Genomic DNA, 7,188 nt, shown 5'->3' with positions numbered 1-7,188 from the left:
ACATAAATAGAAAAAAAAAAAAAGATTGATTGCTTTTATTTTTGCACATGCTGTAATAATGCTGTAATAAGTATAATACCAACAGCTGAAGATTAAACATGTGCTAATGCTAAGCATTAAAAAAGCACCTGACTAGATTAGAATTAATTTTACTTTATTTGTTTAGAGCTTTAAAGTAACGTTCTGAACAACCACTAAATATACTCCTGCAAGCTACATAGAGTTATCTTATATTAATAATGCGCTTCTAAGAGTTTCTTTAAGCAATTAGCATCTTCTAATGTGGAATAAAATCCAAATAGGTCTAGATCATGATCATGCCACATTAAAAATTATAATAATAAACAAATGACAAAAAAAGTACTACCTTTGACAGCGTCTTATGATTCAGCCTCATTTATCGCCAAGATCGTTCAAGATGGCAGTTATTAAGCCTCTCATAAATAAATCACAATTAGATCCAAATGAATTAGCAAATTACTGACCCATCTCAAATCTTTCATTTATGTCTAAAATACTAGAAAAAGTTGTGTCCGCTCAATTGTGCTCTTTTTTGCATAATAATGATATGTATGAAAAATTTGGATTAAAGGGACATTGTGTAGGAATTTCTCCCATCTAGTGGTGAAATTGTATTTTGCATTCAAACGAATACTGCTCTCCAGCGCCTCGCTTTTTCAAATGCGCGTTGCATCCACGGTAGCTGTTACGTACCATAAAGCTATGACAGGATGTCTTTTAATAGCACTTCATCGAGTTATACTGTCTGTCTATATAATAAAGTACACAACCAAGCAATGAAAAAAAGCTTGTAATTAAGACCGTAACATTGACTTACCTGTCGAGAAGAAAGCAGGCAACTTCAGCGTCCCTTTTGAAAGCTTTCTCCTGCATTAGCTCTTTCCACCTGGAAAAAGCTATCCCGACATTATCCCTTGTTTTTTGTAATTTCCGGTCACGTTTCGTTTTTACGGTCTACTTTGGACTTTTTCGACGACGAGGACTCCTTATCCTGTGACTAACCATACAGTGCAGCCTTTTAAACTTGCCGGGGCAGTGACAAGAGCCTTTCACTGCTCTGCTCCTCCGCTTCTGCTGGTTTCAGTCACGTGACGCTGGCTCTGAACGAAAACGCGTTGTGGAAACGCGTTGGCCTAGTACTTTTTGTGCCTCTCTGCTATTACAGTTTTTCAAGATGGCGGAACTACATGGAAGCCTCCGTGGACCTACCCGTCCCATGTATATAAAGATAATAAATTCTTCGTTTACGAGGATAAGTCAGATCATTGGCAGAGGTATTTGTACACCATTGAGGATATAATTATTTAAGAATAAAAATATTGATTTTAGATAATAAAATACCTAAAAAACTACGCATTGTCCCTTTAAGGCCTCATCATAGCACAGAAACTTCAGTATCTCAGAACTAGTTTTACTTGATTACTCAATACTATAGATCATAAAATACTTTTAGATCGACTACAAAATTACACTGGCATTCAGGGACAGGCATTAAGGTGGGTTAGATCGTGTCTATCAGACCGTTACCATTTTGTCTTTTTAAACGGGGAAAAATCGAAGATCATGTCAGTAAATTATGGAGTGCCGCAAGGATCTGTGTTAGGCCCTCTGTTAATTTCAATATATATGCTGCCACTTCATAATATTATATAAACACTGAATTAGTTTTCACTATTATGCTGATGATACTCAGTTATATATTGGTTTAGCTCCTGTGTATTTAACTAATCTTCTCGCCTTACAATCCATCACATTCTTTAAAGCTACAATATGTAATTTTTTTCACCGCTAGGGGCCGCTAACCTCTTACAATAACAAAGGTGTATGTTGATGATGCATAAGCGGAATTATGGAACTTGCCGTCATGCCAAAGGATCTAACAACAGCGTGAGCGTGACGCTAGACGCAACGCAGTTGTCCACGTCTGTCGCCGTGGTTACTATGGCAGTGTGAGCGGAAACCAGGGATAACGCGGGTATTACGTCATTGACAGGCAACAAGTGGGACAGGGACGAGCCATTATTTAAAATTGGAATTTTTCTGAAATGAAAAATCTTTAATTTTTTAATTAATAAAAGGAACTTTTGGGATATTGTAAGGAAGGACACAACTGCAGGAAATATATCACACTGTGCAAGTGATTTTTGGATATTTTATTACAAAAATCGTTCATATTGTAGCTTTAAGTCCTCTAAAGGAGGAAGAGCGTTTTCACATTTAGCTCCTAATCTCTGGAATTGCCTTCCTGATAATGTTCAGATCAGACTCACTCTCCCAGTTTAAATAGATTAAAGACGCATCTCTTTAACCAAGCATTCACATAATGATCTCATAACCTTATTAGATCAAATGCACATGATTATCCTTGCTTAATGTTATGAACAGCAGCTACGCTAATTATTTTCTATTTGCTTCTCTGTTTTATCTTGGGATGCCCAATCTGAGGTAACTAGAGAGTATGTCAGCTCCAATTTGTACCCAGCCTATTATGAAGACTTCAGATACAGCAACTCCTGCGAAGACTTCAGATGATGCAAACTCGGAATCAACATGCACCAATGCTACATTTTTCTATATGTCATAATCATTTGTTAACAAACAAGTATTCATTACTTCAATACGCTCATTGTTTATTAATTATTACATTGTTTAAATTAATAAATTTTTAGCTAACTGTGATTTGCACATTTCTGAAATGCATAACTAAGACAGTTACCTCTGATAACAGACCACTCTAAATTGTAATGTGGACTCAAGTATTTACTGTAAAGCTGCTTTGAAACGATGTGTATTGTGAAAAGCGCTATACAAATAAATGTGAATTTAATTTAATTTAATTTAATTTAATTGGCAGAGATGCCACATAAAAGACAAGTCTTGATTGTAATCACATATTATTTATTTCAATAATTCAAATGTAAAAAATTTAAAAAACAATTTACTTTGTAATAAGAAATTAAAGTCCGCGTGAACCGGAAGTTGCAAACGACTTTTCTTCAGTGTTGTGACGTATTTCCCAGTGAAAAGGAATATTGAACAGAGGGCAGGGTTTTACTCTAGCGCTCCTCCTCTCCATCTCTCGCTCATAGCAGACTAACGGTTTGAGGGGAGTGGTTAAGCGTTTCCCAACCCAAGCCGTCAAACCTACATCATCAGGGCCCGGTTTTTCAAAAGGTTTAATCCGGATAAAATTGATCCGGATTTAGTAATCCTTTTTTTTGCGATCCGTGATCACGTAATCCAGCTTACTTTTGAGCCAGTTTTTCAAAGCAACATCGGATTGGATCAATCTGATCCGGATAGGAACTTTTCAGGATCACCAAATCTGGATAACCAGTGCTCAAACAGGATAGGAAATCACAATGTAGAACTATAGATATGTAAAGAGCAACAAGTAGAATAGCCAGTCTGGGGTCAATATAAGTTTATTTTTATTTGAAATGAAAACACACACATTTAAAAAAAACTAAAAACAAGAAAAACCCCACCCCATCCTCTTCCAGCAGTCCGCTCATCTGAGACCTACAACACAAACACTGTACATTGAGGATATTTATAACAAGTTTCAAATATAGATGTATTGAATAAAAAAAAAAGACTTAATGACCAATAATCCACAATAATTTCAGACTTCCTCATCTGATGTGGAGAGACTTTGGATTTGTTTTGGATTTAAAAAATCAGTGATTGCCATTCTTTGCATTTTTTTGGTTATTCTGTAATCATTGCATGCATCACTACTAAATATTCTAAAAACAAAAATATTTTTGATTGTGATGAATATATATATCAATTAGTGACAGAATAAAATGTATTGTTTTTGGTCAATTTTGACAGCTGTTTGGGGGATTATTTTATGAGGCCAAACTCTTTCTACTTTGCTGTAGGCCTATACTGAAAGTATATACCTAATCACTGAAGCCTGACGGATGAACAAATAAAATTAAAACCTTATTTGGATATCTTGTAAGATACTGCATGATCCAAATATAGTATTATTTGATACATTTTTAAAGTTTTCATTACATTTTGGGCATGAAATCCACGCTGAATCCACCCTTCTGATGGGATCAGTTTAATCCAGATTTTTTGGATCAAAGTGATCCAAATCCTACAAAAAAGTTCTGAAAAACCCAAACTAAAGGTTTGATCCGGATCAAAACCAAGATTGTATTACGTGATCTAATCCGATTATGTAATCCATTTTTTCTTTTGAAAAACCCATTTTCAAGATTTGATCCAATCCGTTATCCAAAATCCTAGTGGATTACTTTTGAAAAACCGGGCCCAGAGAAGGAACGCCATTCCAGACCGGAAGTAACTTTTCAGACTTTGATTAAAGATTACGACGGCAAACAATATTTTTCTGTGTATTAACTTGCACGGATTAATTTTTCACCACAAGACTAGTAATATGCGCTAACAAAGTAAATAGGGTCAATTTTGATTTCAGTTGGACTTTGCTGGACTATGATGCTATTTTCTTCTAGAAAAAACTTTGTTGCATTATTTTCCTGTTATCACTGTAAAGCTGCTTTGAAACAATCTATACTGTAAAAAGCGCTATATAAATAAAGGTGACCTGACTTGACTAAGGCTACATTGCTACCAGAGTCAGTTTTTAATAAAAGGTCATTAGCTGCCCTAAGAAGAGCTGATTCTGTGCTATGACCTGATCTAAAACCAGATTGAAATAAGCCTTAGGACTAAACTGTAAGCCACTTGTTTAGCATGAAGACAACTGTGCCATTGAAGAGACTTGTGTGATGTGTAAAAAAAAGAAAGAAATATCTGTAAATATATGGACAGCATATTTTTTTATTGTGCATCATTTCCAGTAGCTGTAATTTTATCAAATTTTGCAAAAACAAAATATTACTCTGATTCTTGAGATAAGGGACAAAACATGTTTTAGAAGTTAGTTTTTATTATTTAATAATACATTAATTATAAACTGATATATTTGTAGACAAAGGTCTATGAACCATGTAAGGGAACAGGTTTTTCTTAATTTGTGTCAACTCTGTCAGACGCATTAAAAAGCATGCTATTTTAATTTGATCCATCCAACAACAGTGTAAAGTCTTCAATTATGTAATAATGGTGTTTAGTAAAGGAGTATAGGTGAAAAATGCATTTTTTTTTCCTGGGTTAGGGTTATTATGAACAATCCAGTTCTTAAATTCCTTAATTCTCTACCCTCCTTTTTAATATTAAACATATATAACCAATGTTCTTTGGTAAATCAGATATAATATCATATAGTTCAGATGATATTTTAATATTTTAACAAAATAAATGGAAAGAAGAATAAAATATTTCTTTCAAAATTAACAGAAACCTTCATCTGATGAAAAACTGACGGAGTTGACAAAGGTCCACCTGAGGTTACAACAAGTGATTGACAAGACAACATATTAAGACAACTAACTAATTTTTTTAAGTTAACATTTAATTGAATACAACAATCCTTCCAGTGTTTTATTTTTCTCCTTTTAGCTGTACAGCGCGTCTCATTCTGGGTCTCCAGTAGCTCACAGAATACAAGAAGCTTATACGTTAGGTTGAGTGTAATGGTAAGCATAATTATGTTTAGCCCTGTAGCAGCAACAGAAATGTTCCCAATGTGAATCCAAAGGATCTGTAGCCTGTCTTTTTTCCGCATAAAATTACATTCATTTTATTTGTGCCGACCTGCATGACTTAAGCAGAGGGAAATGCCGTCGGATATGTTCACTCTATATGAAGTCCATTATATTAGGGTTTGCTATTGCTGTGATCTCATGTCAGTAACAGGTTGTAAAATCATGTAAAATCATGAAACAACATTGGAACAATTCCCCATATGGTTACACTATTTTAAGGTGACAGTTACATTGTACTTACTCAAATAAGTACTGAGTAATATTAATTAATGTATTGAGAGTTATATGTACTATAGAGTTATGGTTGGGGTAGGGTAGGGTTTGGTTTAGTTTACTATTATTACTATGGTAAGTACATGAAGTAATGTGTAACTACGTCACCTTAAAGTGTTACCAAAAAAATAAATATATATATATATATATCACTAAAGAGTGAAGAGTTTTGTGAGCACTTGTCAACTCCATCAGCTTACAACTCTGTCAGACATCAAACCTGATGGTTTGATGTCTGATGGAGGTGACAAAACTGAATATTTTTCCACCTTAACCACATGTTATACATGGAGCATTTTTTTTCTCTCTCTTAGCTGTAGCTGCCTATATAAAAACATAAAAAATGCCAAGATTTATCCCACAACTAAATACAGAAACTATTACACCAGGATGGCGGAGTTGACATGTTAAAGCTGTGACTGCAGAGACTTCAACATTGTTTGTATAAAATAAAAAAGATACAACTTCAGGACTATGAGTCCTACTGTGAGATTAGGAAAGAGGTCCTCAGAGTTAAAGATGACCATGGCATTGCCTGATTTATTCAGAATTATAAAAGATCAACGGAGTTGACGCAAAGTGAGGATCTCTTCAATGTATATTTTTGAACTTGTTGCATTTTTAAACACTTTGTTTGGCAGTTGTTACAAGTATAGAAAATGCATTTAAAATAATACTAAAGCAATTATTTAAAAATAAAAGCAATGAATTTCCTGAGTATCCAGATTTCCTTTAAATGTAACTTTTTAAGTATTTTTTATTTTGACAAATCTCTTTATTTTTAACATAAAGTGGGCTTTTGTGTGTTGGACATGTTTTGTCCCTTATCTCAAGAACCAGTGGTTACCTTAATTGTGTGCATTTAGGATACACAAAATGCTACAAAGACAAATGAGTCTGCCATATGATTTTTTTGTTTACCACAGAATGTTATCGAGATACAGCCTTTTAGGCCTATAGAACTTTAATGGTGTAAATGACATTTGTTGTTTCAAGAAAATGAAAAAAAATTCCCTGTGATGTATGTACAGTTAATCCACTGTTGGACATTAGCCTATTTAAATTAAACTAGTGGAGATTAATAAAGTGGTTTAATTGAGTTTATTGAGTCCACAAGGCCAAAACTGTCCATCGTTCAAGAAACATCAAATAATGCTATGTGTAGCACTCTGTATTGGAGACCTGATTAGGTACTGTAAACTGTTGTTGTTGCGGCACTTCAGACCACCCATTCTGCGCTGAGCCTCCA

Source organism: Rutilus rutilus (assembly GCF_951802725.1).
Source record: "Rutilus rutilus genome assembly, chromosome: 23".
In the NCBI taxonomy this organism is placed as follows: Eukaryota; Metazoa; Chordata; class Actinopteri; order Cypriniformes; family Leuciscidae; genus Rutilus; species Rutilus rutilus.
Note: the sequence above shows the minus strand (reverse complement) of the source record.